General features: G+C 34.7%; 2 long non-coding RNA genes across 2 annotated transcripts; both read right to left on the reverse strand.

Moving 5' to 3' along the window:
- Positions 1-1,036: 1,036 nt before the first annotated feature.
- LOC135577240 (uncharacterized) lies at positions 1,037-7,047 on the reverse strand. Its single transcript, XR_010468783.1, has 3 exons — positions 6,278-7,047; positions 4,748-4,842; positions 1,037-4,536 (listed from the first exon to the last, which is right to left on the reverse strand). It is a non-coding gene; the product is annotated as an uncharacterized LOC135577240 (long non-coding RNA).
- A 2,902-nt stretch (positions 7,048-9,949) lies between these two features.
- LOC110356825 (uncharacterized) lies at positions 9,950-11,529 on the reverse strand. The gene is made up of 3 exons (XR_002410129.2): positions 11,445-11,529; positions 10,511-10,684; positions 9,950-10,018 (listed from the first exon to the last, which is right to left on the reverse strand). It is a non-coding gene; the product is annotated as an uncharacterized LOC110356825 (long non-coding RNA).
- Between the last annotated feature and the right edge of the window lie 366 nt (positions 11,530-11,895).

Raw genomic sequence — 11,895 nt, forward strand, 5'->3', positions numbered from 1 at the left:
ACATATTCCATAATTATCTTTTACCTTGAAGGAGATACTGTTCCATTATGGAGCAGAACACAGGGTTAAGAGCTTGAATGAATGAGTTGTTGCCTTTCTTTATAAACTGAATATTGCAATAGAATATTTTGTGGTAAAGGTGTTCCACAATGTTTCACTTGGCCCTGTGTGCGGAAGGAAATATCTAAAGATGTTATGGTCTTCTATGTACAAATACAGTAACAGCTCTAATTGGCTCACATGTAATACAGCCATCTGGTAAACTCAAAGGTTACTTTCAATAACAAAAAACAGCAAAAAATGCTGCATATTAAATTACATTTGTCCTGTGTCATTGCTCTCTGAACTGTAATCCAAAGCCTATTAACAAAATAAAATATGTTTTCAAATCAGTAGGTAAGCTATGCTGCAGAGATGAAAAAAATAACAAAAAAAAAAACCCTAGTTACTTTCCTATTTTTTGCATTTATTCTGAAGGAATCATTCTTTTAAACATTCCAAGTGTTTACACACACATAGATTTATATCTGAAAAAGAGAAAAAAACAACTCAAAGGGCTACGCAGTCCTGCAAACATAATAATTAAGAGAAAAAAGCACACTTTGAACATACTTGAATATTCATATCTACAGTGGGACTGACACAGGATTGTGGTGATATCCCCATCAAGGTACAGGACAAAAACAGACCAAATCCTCATGTATATTCTCATGTACGACAAGTACACTGGCTGAGAATATTTAGAAAACTATATGGGGAACCCTGGATTCTCAGGTAAAGTATGGAATGATAATGTCCCCATGTCCCAGAATACTAAATTAAACTCTAAATTGAGATGGTATCATAGTTGCACATATATGTCTAACAATAAATGATCTTACCCTTTGAATCCTTTGATGATCTTGAATCTTAGGTTGCAAGCTTTTTAGATTTTATTGCTGCTTCAAGACCCTTCATTCTGCTTTGTGTACTAGTGGGCTACAAATCAATACTCATGAAGGCGTGACATTAATTCAGATTGCTTTTAAGTAAAAAATTCTAAACACTTAAAAAACTTTAATTTTTGTCTTTCAGAAACTGCTGATTGTATAGTTACAGGTTATTTTTGTGAACATATTGTACAAAATTCCTTCACCAGATTTGTGAAAAAAAGCTTTTTCTGAGACAGCAACTTCTTGGAAGAATACATAGGAAAATTTAAAATTTGAATTCTTCTGTTTTTTTTTTTTTTTCTTTTTCTAAATTACTTTTCAGAGAAAATATCTGAAAGGTTAAATATGCAATATTTCATGTGATGAGAGTAAAATTACATAATAGATAAAGCAAAAGCTGAATGCACAGGCAAAGCAAAACAAGGAATCCATTCACCACTTCCCGTGGTCAGGCAGGTGTTCAGCCGTTGCCAGGAAAGCAGGGCTTCATCATGCATAACAGTTACTTGAGAAGACAAAAGCCATGACTCTGAAAGTCCCCCCTTCCTTCTTCCTTCCAGCTTTCATTGCACGACATCATCTGGGATCAGATATCCCTTTGGTCAGCTGGGATCGACTGTTCCATCTGTGGCACCTCCAAATTTCTTGTGCTCTCCCAGGCTATTCACTGGCAGGGGATGTGAGAAGCAGAAAAGTCCTTGATGTTGCACTGTTCAAAATTAACTGAAACGTCCCTATGTTATCAACACTGTTTTCAACACAAATCCAAATAGCCCCATACAAGCTACAACGGTTAAATTTAACTCCATCCTGGCCAAAACTTGCCCATGCATTCAGTATAAATATTGGGTCAGGGGACGCAGCTGAGACAAGTCAAGATTGCAAAGTAATATAGCGATTACAAAGAACTACAACTAATATATTTTTTTATAAGTTGTTCTGACATGTGTTGGTAAAAATCTTAAAAACAGGCTGTGGATGTATAATATATTTGCACAACAGATTAATTAAAGGTTAATCTTGTAATAATATCAATACTAACAGAGGATAGCACTGCATTACTAGAATGGTTTCAGAACGTTCAGTCACAGATAAATGTCTAATTGAGTAATAATTTCCAAATGAGTAATATGCTTCTCTTATTTGTATATCCTTTGAATGCAGGAGGACTCATGTCTTTATTAGCTCTGATACAGTATTCTCAATCTGGAAACTTATTTCTGAATTCTGAGATAGGATTAAATGAACATGATTGACTGTGCTGTTCCAGAAGTGTGAAGTTTCTCCTGAAGCTAAGACCAGACACAGAAGCTTTCTGAATTCATGGACATAACACCTGCATGGGAGGAGAATGTTCTGTACTGTCTGAAGACTTCTTGGTTTTCATAGCAATGTGGTACTCATTCATGGTTTACTAGATCTGTAGACACAGAAAGGGGTTTTCACTCAGTATGCAACCTTGTCTATTGACCAGTGCAAAGATGTGATTTCTGCTTTGTGAGTAAAACTGGTGAGTGCGTCTCTTGATTTAAAAAAAATTAAAATTAAGAGATTAACCACTAAAATACTCTCTGACTGCATCTCAGCTATTTATCATCTAATGTTGATCTTTCTGTTCAGTTTAATCATCCCTATGTCTTGCCCAACAAGGTCAAGGCCAAACTATCTGAGATTGTCCATTAATATGAAGTAGTGTTGTTTAATTTGAGAAATATTAGGAAAACTGTAGCAGGGGCTGTATCTTCTGCATATGCTTAGATTGTATGCTGGCCACTTTTTTCTTGAATTCACCATTCACAGTCGGTAAAGCAAATACAGAAGTTGTATCCATTAGTCATTTTTCTCATATTTTTTCTTTTTATGTAGAGCTTTTCAAATTTTTTTTTAAGATAATGTAGCTATGACTCGTCTTTACCACAGGATTGCACATGTAGCCTTATAATTTATCTGCTGCTGCAGACTAAATGCACACAGAAACTGAAATTGCATAAAATGCAAAAGCCTACTTATTTTCTCTTGGAGAGAATACAAACAATCTTTGTTAACAATACAATATGCTTTCTGGGTTTCTTATAGATTTAGAGATAGTACTTCTTTCTAGTTTCTGCTAGAGGGATTAAGAAAATGCTTTAAATGTGTAAACATTAATTTCACCTTGTGATACTCTCCAAATTTCATCTAAGTTAAGCAATGATAGTGAAGCTAAGATATTCCTTATGTCACAAGGGAGAGACTGAGCAGGGTCCCATTTCAGACACACCCAGAAAACTTCTACAACCTTCTTCATCCTATATTAATAATTTCAAAATATTCAGAAGCTTATGACTATTTATAGAGAGCTTTTTTGATGGAAAATATGCCATCAGCTTCGATATTTGTGGGTATTTTTTTTTTTCCTGAGTTCTGCCTTTATGTTTTTTTTCTTTATTGCTGGTTCAGAGGAACTTGTGGTTTTATCTTATATGATTGCATTCCCAATTAATATTGATTAGAATCTGGAATAAGCCTTATTTTTATATTTCAGAAATGAATGATGATCAGCTGCTAGCACAAGCACTCTTATATTGTATTAATAGTATAAACTACTTATTAGTATAGTCTTTCTCTATATTTCTCTCTATATAAATAAATACTAGTGAAGAAGAGACTTGCAGTCTTAATAGAGAGTTGAATCTTAGCTTTAATTGCTTGTGAAGAATAGTTATATTGCCTTCTCTATGATTACTCACAGCGTTCACTGTTAAGCACCTAAGATAACATGAGCAAGACTGAGAGTGAGGTGTATAGTATTAGGCAGATTCTGTCAGGCCTAAATTTTTATAGTGACATGTTAGGTCAAAATTAGCTAGCAAGTAAAATATCGTTTGTGAAGTGGTTGCTGCCTACACAACTGCAGGAGTGTGTCTGAATATGTACACACAAACACACACAGGAGTGTACATCTGATTATTGCAGTCTTTCTTGGACATCTGTTTTGAACATGTGGGTCAACAGTTCACATTTGATTTTCCCTGGGAGACAAGAAAGGAAAAATGCATCAGAAAACGGGTGGAAGAAGCCAGCAAAAGCATGTCTACAGTCCCCTGGGTTTTATTCACCTTTCATGTCTCATTTAGTCTGATTTTGATTTCCAATATAACTAATTTCATAAGAAGCAGTCTGGGACTGTGTACATCAACACTTCACTATGAATTAGCTACTGCTTCTCCAAAATACCTGTTCTTTCTGTCAAACGCATGTGAAGAAGGTTTCTACAGAAACAGTCATTTGCTGTAAGATAAAATTCAGACATGCCCACAGACAGAACACAACTGAAAAATATTGACACCAGGTGAAAAAAAAGGAATATCCAATTTGTAGTTATCAGAAAACAAGGTTAATTGACACAGGTGAACCTTTACATCTGTTTGTATTTGTACAGAAACGTGAAAAAACTTTAAACGGTCATAATCCCTTTCGTTGTTTTTGTTGTTTTGTTTATAAACAGACATGTCCTTCGACCCTTCTGATCCATCCTTTATCTGCAATGAATTGACAGGCAACAATATTTATTGTCGGATGATTCAGATTCATTCCAACACTGGGTCATTTTTCACGTTGTCTCCTGGAAAAAAAAAAAAAGTGTGTGGCTGTGTAATGAAACACATAAAGAAAATCAACAAAGGGCCAAAATTAAGGTTTCCCCCAACCTGATAACTTCTCAGAGTATGGAATAATAATTTTGTGTGGGTTTTGCACACTTAATTTGCAGGCATTGTAGAGCAAATGAATTGGATCTATAGCTATTCCAGCAAAAACGCATCCACTTGAGTTACCTGTGAGTTATATTGAAGTCATTTAGCTCATTTCATAAACCTCCCACATTTAAGTTCTTTTAACGGCCCAGTATTAGGAGACAGGTGGCCAGAGACTGTAACAGAAGATTGCACAGGTGTTTACTGATAGAAGGAAAGAAGACGAGACCTCAAAAGGTGTCAAGTTCACTTTGGTCAAACTCAGTATCTAAGCTGTTACTAATTTAGTCGTCCCTCTTCCCTTTTCTTGCATCTTGCTCCAAACTTATTCTCATTATAAATTAATGTCCACCATTGACCAAATCTAAATTTTGTTGCCCAGTAAATTCTATTTTCCTTTCTCTACTTCTCTCACCAGAACTCCACCATTTTTTTTATTGAATCTTAACTCCTTGCCCTCAGCTATCTGCTTCTCTTTCTCCCATTTCCCTGGACCCCAGTCACTTACACTGTCAGTGCAATTGTTTTAGTTAAGCTGAGATCATTGTCATAATGAATTATGAAGGTAGTATAGCCATCTCTAAAATATTAATCCACTTTCAATTGCTCCTTCTTAAATTTTTGTTCATTGTCTTTTTGAGGTAGGTTTTGATTTTTTTTTTTTTTTTGGCTTTTCTTTGTTATTATCTCACAGATAACCTCATATTTAATTTAATAGAACTGGACTATTTTCCCTGATACAATCACATATTGAAATTTCCACTACTATGGAAAGCTTTTATACACAATAAGTTACTTCTATTGTGCTACTTGAAATAATGTTCTCAGGCTGACTTTGTGACCCTTTTTGACAGCTTGTCAAGAAAATTAAGAAAACTTTCTGTTTTCTGAAGAACTTATTAGGAAGTTCCACAGAGGATATTGTAAAAAAATTTCCAAGGTCTGAAAGACCTGTCTGTGTCTTCACACAACTGTAATTATCTATTGAGTTTGTACTCCCATGTATTTTTAGATGCATTGGAATTGTGAGAACTTAGGAACTAAACTATCTTTTCATAGCTTTCACAATACTTGAAAGAAATAAAAACTATGAACACTGCAGAACGAATCTAATCTTTTATCTAATATAAATGGAAGCCAATAGTGGATGCTTTGAAAGTTATTATTTGGAACAATTGGCCAGAATCAAAACTCAATGAAAGCTGTAACTGTCTTAAAAGTACAGTTTGATGTGATATAATTGATTTTACTCTTTGCTATGTTGAATACATAAACCATTATTTAAAACAAAGTTATAAATCAGATGAGAAGATACAATATTCTATTATAATGCATCTCTCTCTTTCTTTTTTTTTTTTCTCTCCTTCTCCCCCAGGTGTAAGACTTCTGATTTATGGTCATTATCACCTATATCCTTCTCTGAAAAACAGCTATGTCTATCTCCTTCAATACATCTATGGTCCTCCCTTAAAAAGTTCAGCAGACGAAAACAGTTTTCCAGACTTAAGTGATTTTAAGATACTTCTGCCAAAACTGATTTGGGTTACAGCCCAATCATGGTTTTCATGAAATGTGACTGAAACAGATGGGTTTAAACATCAGGATACTTACAACAGAGCTGTCAAATTACAGAAGATACTCCAGATGCTGATGTTCTATTTGTTCCTGAGAAAACTTATCCTGTGAGGTGTTTGCATTTTCTGTCACATCTGTTGGGTAACACTGCATGAAAAAAGCACTTGAAGATCAAAGTTCTCTGTACCCACTCACAGTGTACTTCTAACACTCACACTACAGTATGAAAAGACTGGGAAAAATACAGAGATATCAGCTGAAACAAAAATTGGTGATTCAAGATATAATACAAGGGAAACACTTGATCATGATCATATTCCAACCACTTGTATCTAAGCTGCTCACACAATACTTGATCTTTTATCTTTCTTTTAATATGCTACCATCTTTGTTAGATAAAGTTTAGCTTGTTTCCATGAAGACAAAATAATACTTCTGTTCATATTAAAGGTCCTTTTCCTCACTATCCTGCTTCTATAGGTGGTCAGGAGGGGCAGAAGACTTGAAGCTGCCCACATCTGGCTTCCTCTGGGTGTGCTGGCTGAAAACATCACGTTCACTATTGCCACCTTCACTGCCTGTTGCTGAACTTCTGCCATCATTCTTGCTGTTGTTGACTCAGACACTGCTGCACAAGATCACACTACTAAGACCACTACTTTGTTGCCCCCTCTTACATCTTCATTACCCAAACAATCATGTAATGGATTGAACTTTCTTCACAAGAAAGGCCTGACTCTCCCTCCACCAAGACAAATTACACATTTGAAGAGTTAGTCCCTGAGCCTAGAGGAGTACTTTCACATGTGGTGTGAAATCTGGTTCATGTTTCACATATATGCACCACCATGGTCGCTTGAGTCACACAACCTGGACTATCCACCAAGTGGGCAGCACCTCCGCAGGTCCTAATGGTGGCAAAAACCACTCCATGGTAGGAGAAAGAGCTTTGTGTAAATGTGTGCACAGTGATCCAAGCTGAAAAAATTAGAGTATTTTGATTTGGAAGGCACCTACAATAATTACCTAATCTTACTTTCAGAACCTGTTATTGTGGTTCTAACTACTTTTTTCCATTTCCCTTTTTACCTTTCATATCCTCAGAAAAGTCCTCAATGTAAACAGGATCTTCTTATCAGTGTGTTCCCAGCCCTGGCCAGACCTCTGTCTATCTCCTCTGTAGTAGCAAGCTTGACTGAGGGACTTCAGTAATATGAAGGCTGCTTGTTTTAACTTCTCGTGTTTGCTCTAAGGTAATGATGAAGTCAAACTAAAACTTTGGACCTTGTGTTAAATGTAATGTAATGATTTCATCTTTGAACATTTTATCTGTGTGACTGTGAGAAACAGCCTTCTCTGAAAATATGTCAGATAAATCTATGTAGAAAGCAGTCTCTCTGCTTCCGTTGCTAATTTGCTAAAACTATTTAAAATTTTAAGGCAGCATCTAAAATACTTCTATTTGTCACTTTAGTGATAAGATGATTCATATATGCTTAAAATACATTACTATGGTGAACGTATGCTTCTGGGACATCTTAACATCTCCAAGGAGAAAATCAAGCTACAAAGGGAAGATGCAAAGCAGTAGATTAACAATTTAATATATTTAAACCTATTCTATACCCGTTTTACCTGTTCTTAATGAACTTACATCGAGGTCTTTAAAGGAAGTTGAACTTCTGCCAGTCTTTACAGTCTCTTGAAAATCAGATTCTAACAGATTGAGTATACTCTTCAGTATGAAAAACTACATCACTGAAAATTTGATATTGATCTTTTTAGCTTTTACATTTCTGAGGCCAGAGGGAAGTGATTTTGGGAATAGGGGTAGATTTATTTTAGAGCTCAGGTGGTATCCATCTTATTCTGGCATATCAACAAACATTTTCAGTCTGCCCTGCTGCTTCTCTAATCCATTGGATGCTTAAATCAGGAAACACGTTAAGAATGACCTTTTCTGCTTAGATTTATAGTTGATTTTAGATGCTTCTCAGTAATGAAAAATGTTGAGTTGTTTTTTAGATTAGATGAAACCAGATCGGATAGTTCAAAATCTGCATAGTTACAGCAGTGCAACAAAATATATCAGTGGGTCCAGGCTAGAATAAATTGGATCAGAATACAACCTCCAGTTTGATAAGTGTTACACATTATACAGCAAAAACAGTGGAATAATTTATTTTCTAATACAGTTCAATCTTACATCTGCAATAACACCTGGGACTCAAAAGTAAGAGAGTAGAATAGTGAATAATGATCAATCTGGGTCAAACTAATATTTTAGAGGAATGTTTTCAAGTTGTTGGGTTGTTGTTGTTTTGTGTGTGTGTATGTGTGTTCTGTTGTTGTTTGTTTTGTTTTTTACCAAATTATTGAAACAAAAATGATAATCCAAGTACTTCCACCCTTCCTCCACCCCCTCCCACCCTGCCTTGGCTATTTCTTTAATTTTTAAATTAAAGGTAAGATTTATTTTGTTGAAAAAACATTCATGATGTTGAGAAGGGAAAGGATAAACTCCAAGGAAGTGTAGTAAAAAAAAAAGAAAAAAAAGACAGAAAACCCATATAGTGTGGAAAGTGGCAAACTGCTTTGTGAAATACACTTTGGTAGCTTGGTCCTTCACCTGCTCAGCTAAATGAAACTTCACAGCGATCCTCAGTTCAGACTTTTATGATGCTGGCTTAGGGAATAGTTGGAGTTATGGCTTGTAAGGGTTCCAGGCTCTGCCAGTTCTCTGCTGTCATGTACTACTTCTGTGGCCCTGAGGAGACAGAGGCAGTTTGGAATTGCCCAGAGACATATCATTCTTCACTTCTTTCTTGATTTAAACACTCAGTAGGTTATAATAGTAGCTGGACAGATGATGGAACAGCATAAAATTTGGCAGAGTCATAGCAGTTGCTGTACAGATGGACAGCTATACAATGTGGGAAGCACAGAATATCAGAAAACTTAGTTCCCTGTACCATCTTTTGCTTAAAGAATCTCATTAATTGGTGCAATATATCTGTGATCCTGAAAAAATCTAAAACACGTTAAACATCCCACTTTTGAGTTTAATTGATCATACTGTGTCACTTCTCAAACCATGCATGCTTAATACAAGAAAAAATCTACAATTAAATCTAGACTAACAGCTGTGGTCATGATGGAGACACTGCTGAGATTTCATGTTCTTCGTCTAGACAATATTGATCCTAGAAAAATATTAGTTAATACTTCAGATATATTTAATATAATATATCATAATGTTATAATATTTACTATTATAATATTTAATATTATGAAATATTAAATATTATTTTATTATTATATAATTATATTCTATTATGTATTATATTAAATATCAAATATATATATATATCTATATTTATTTTTTTTCATTTCTTTTTTATAATCACTGCCATCTTAGAGGATCCCATCTTTTCAAAATACATTTCCTGCTAGACAATCTTTACACTGCTGTGAGTGGTTGATGGATTGACAGGAAATTGTAACTCAGAGTGTAGTCAACTTTGCTTTCATTCCAGGCTAGTCATAGTGCCTGTGCAACTAAAGTACAATCTTGGATGTTCCTTTGAATTTCAGGCTTCACATATTTTTATACTGAGATGATAATTTGTCATCTGGGAAGGTAGGCTTGTCTATATTCTTATATAATTAGATTTAAAGAATCAAACATAGTATGAATTTAATTACTCACAGTAGAACGTGCTAAGTCGTCAGTGATTCAGATGTTATTCCTTAATCCAAAATCTCAAAGGCATGAGACTGTAAAGAAATGCAAAGAGAGAAACAAATATAAAATAACGTTCAAATAGGTCCCCGAAGGAGTACATGTTGGTCCTGCCTGGCATGCATATGACTAAATCAGATGTAAAGACAGATATCTTCAGAGACAGAAGGATGCTGAGCATTAAAAAAAAATAAATAACATCAAAAGAAGATCAGTGTATCAGTTTCACAAAACAAACAAACCAACCTGTTGTTTACCCTTTTCTTCTAATAACTAACAGCTACTGGAAACCCTGAAATTTTTCTCCCATAGCTCATAGTTTTCTCTTTTCCAGATCAAACTAGGCCAGGGCCTTCAGCTTTCCCACCATGTGTTAGATAGTTAAATCTTTTAGCATTGATGTTGCTGTTCTGTGGCTTCAACATGCATATACCTCACAAAAGTAAACACTCCATCTCCAATTTATCCAGAACAGGGCAGAGAGGAATAATCCCGTATTCCACATAAAACATTACCTTTATACATACCAGCATAATATTTACTTTATATGTCAAAATGTCACATTGTTGACTTGTAAAATGATTCAACATCCACTTTGAACTTTTTCTGAAGAACTATTGTCTTCTCTTTTAGCTCCTGTTTATGTTTTTGATTTCTCCTTCCTAGATGTCATATTCGGCATGTGCCTATATATAGGAGACCTATATTGTTGACAAGAAAAAATAAATGAAAATATAAGAAAAAATCCTTTTAATTTAGAAAGGTTGAGCAAATTTCTAGATCCTGACATCAGATAAAAAGAGTGACACCAACAATGATTATCCATAACCACTGCTTCACTCATTTTCCTCTCTTAACTCTGAAAAAATCAAATGCAAAGAACATATTATTTTTAATTTTTGAGTACTCAAAGCAGCCTAGAAAGGTTATAGTTACTTTCTCAGTCTCTACTTATTAAAATTTATTGTATTGTAATTAAAATATGAGGTCTCAGATAATCACAATAGAGGATATAATGAGGGAAATTAGTATCTTGTTTAATTTTATTGCCCTTAACAGAATCGCAGCATTGCTGAATCTGGATGACTGGATTTTAATAAACTAAGGACATTACTGACAAAATTTTGGTTTTAAAAGAATGCTTTATTGTCCTAACTTTGAAAAAAATTCTTTACCATTTTTTCTGTCATGTGTTTATTTTAGATTGTTGTATTGCCTTTGTGTATTTAAAACTCACTCCTGTGAAGCAACTGCTCAGTTTCTCACAGATTATATCCTCTGTGTTTGCAGTGTGCTAACTTTTAGTATTCAACAAACAAAAGAATTTATTATTGATAATACATATTCATAATTTTGATGTATCTACGAACACTAAATGAGAGAAGAAAGTGTGATACAATAGAACATTATAATATGACATCTGTACAGACTTTTGCAACTCGAAGACAGGGTAATAATTACCTTCTTCTACGAGTCACAACTATGTTCCTGTTACTTCCTGTTGAAGACCTGTAGATAAAGTACAGTGGTTTCAGAGTTGTATCTGCAACCAAAATTGAAAAAAGTGTCATGGTCAGAAAATTGTCTTTTTCTATGGAAGTAACAGTCTCAGTTCACTATTTCTCACCATAGAAGAGCTGTCAAAAATTGTGTGATGGCAATGTGAACTTGTTTGTTTGTCAAGAGGTATGAGAAACTCTCCCAAGAACATGTATTCTGTGTTTTTGTTCTGATGATTTATGTGGCCTTTGGAGTAGGCTCTGGCTGAAGAATTCTGGTCAGCATTTCTAGTCATTAGATTCCCACACCATGTTTTATATGAATAAGAAAGAGTTAATGTCTTCGCAGTGATAAGCAGCTTTGCTTTGTACTTTCCAGCTGCAAACTGATTCTTGTGTGCAGGTCAATACTA

This window comes from Columba livia, chromosome Z (assembly GCF_036013475.1).
Source record: "Columba livia isolate bColLiv1 breed racing homer chromosome Z, bColLiv1.pat.W.v2, whole genome shotgun sequence".
Lineage (NCBI taxonomy): Eukaryota > Metazoa > Chordata > Aves > Columbiformes > Columbidae > Columba > Columba livia.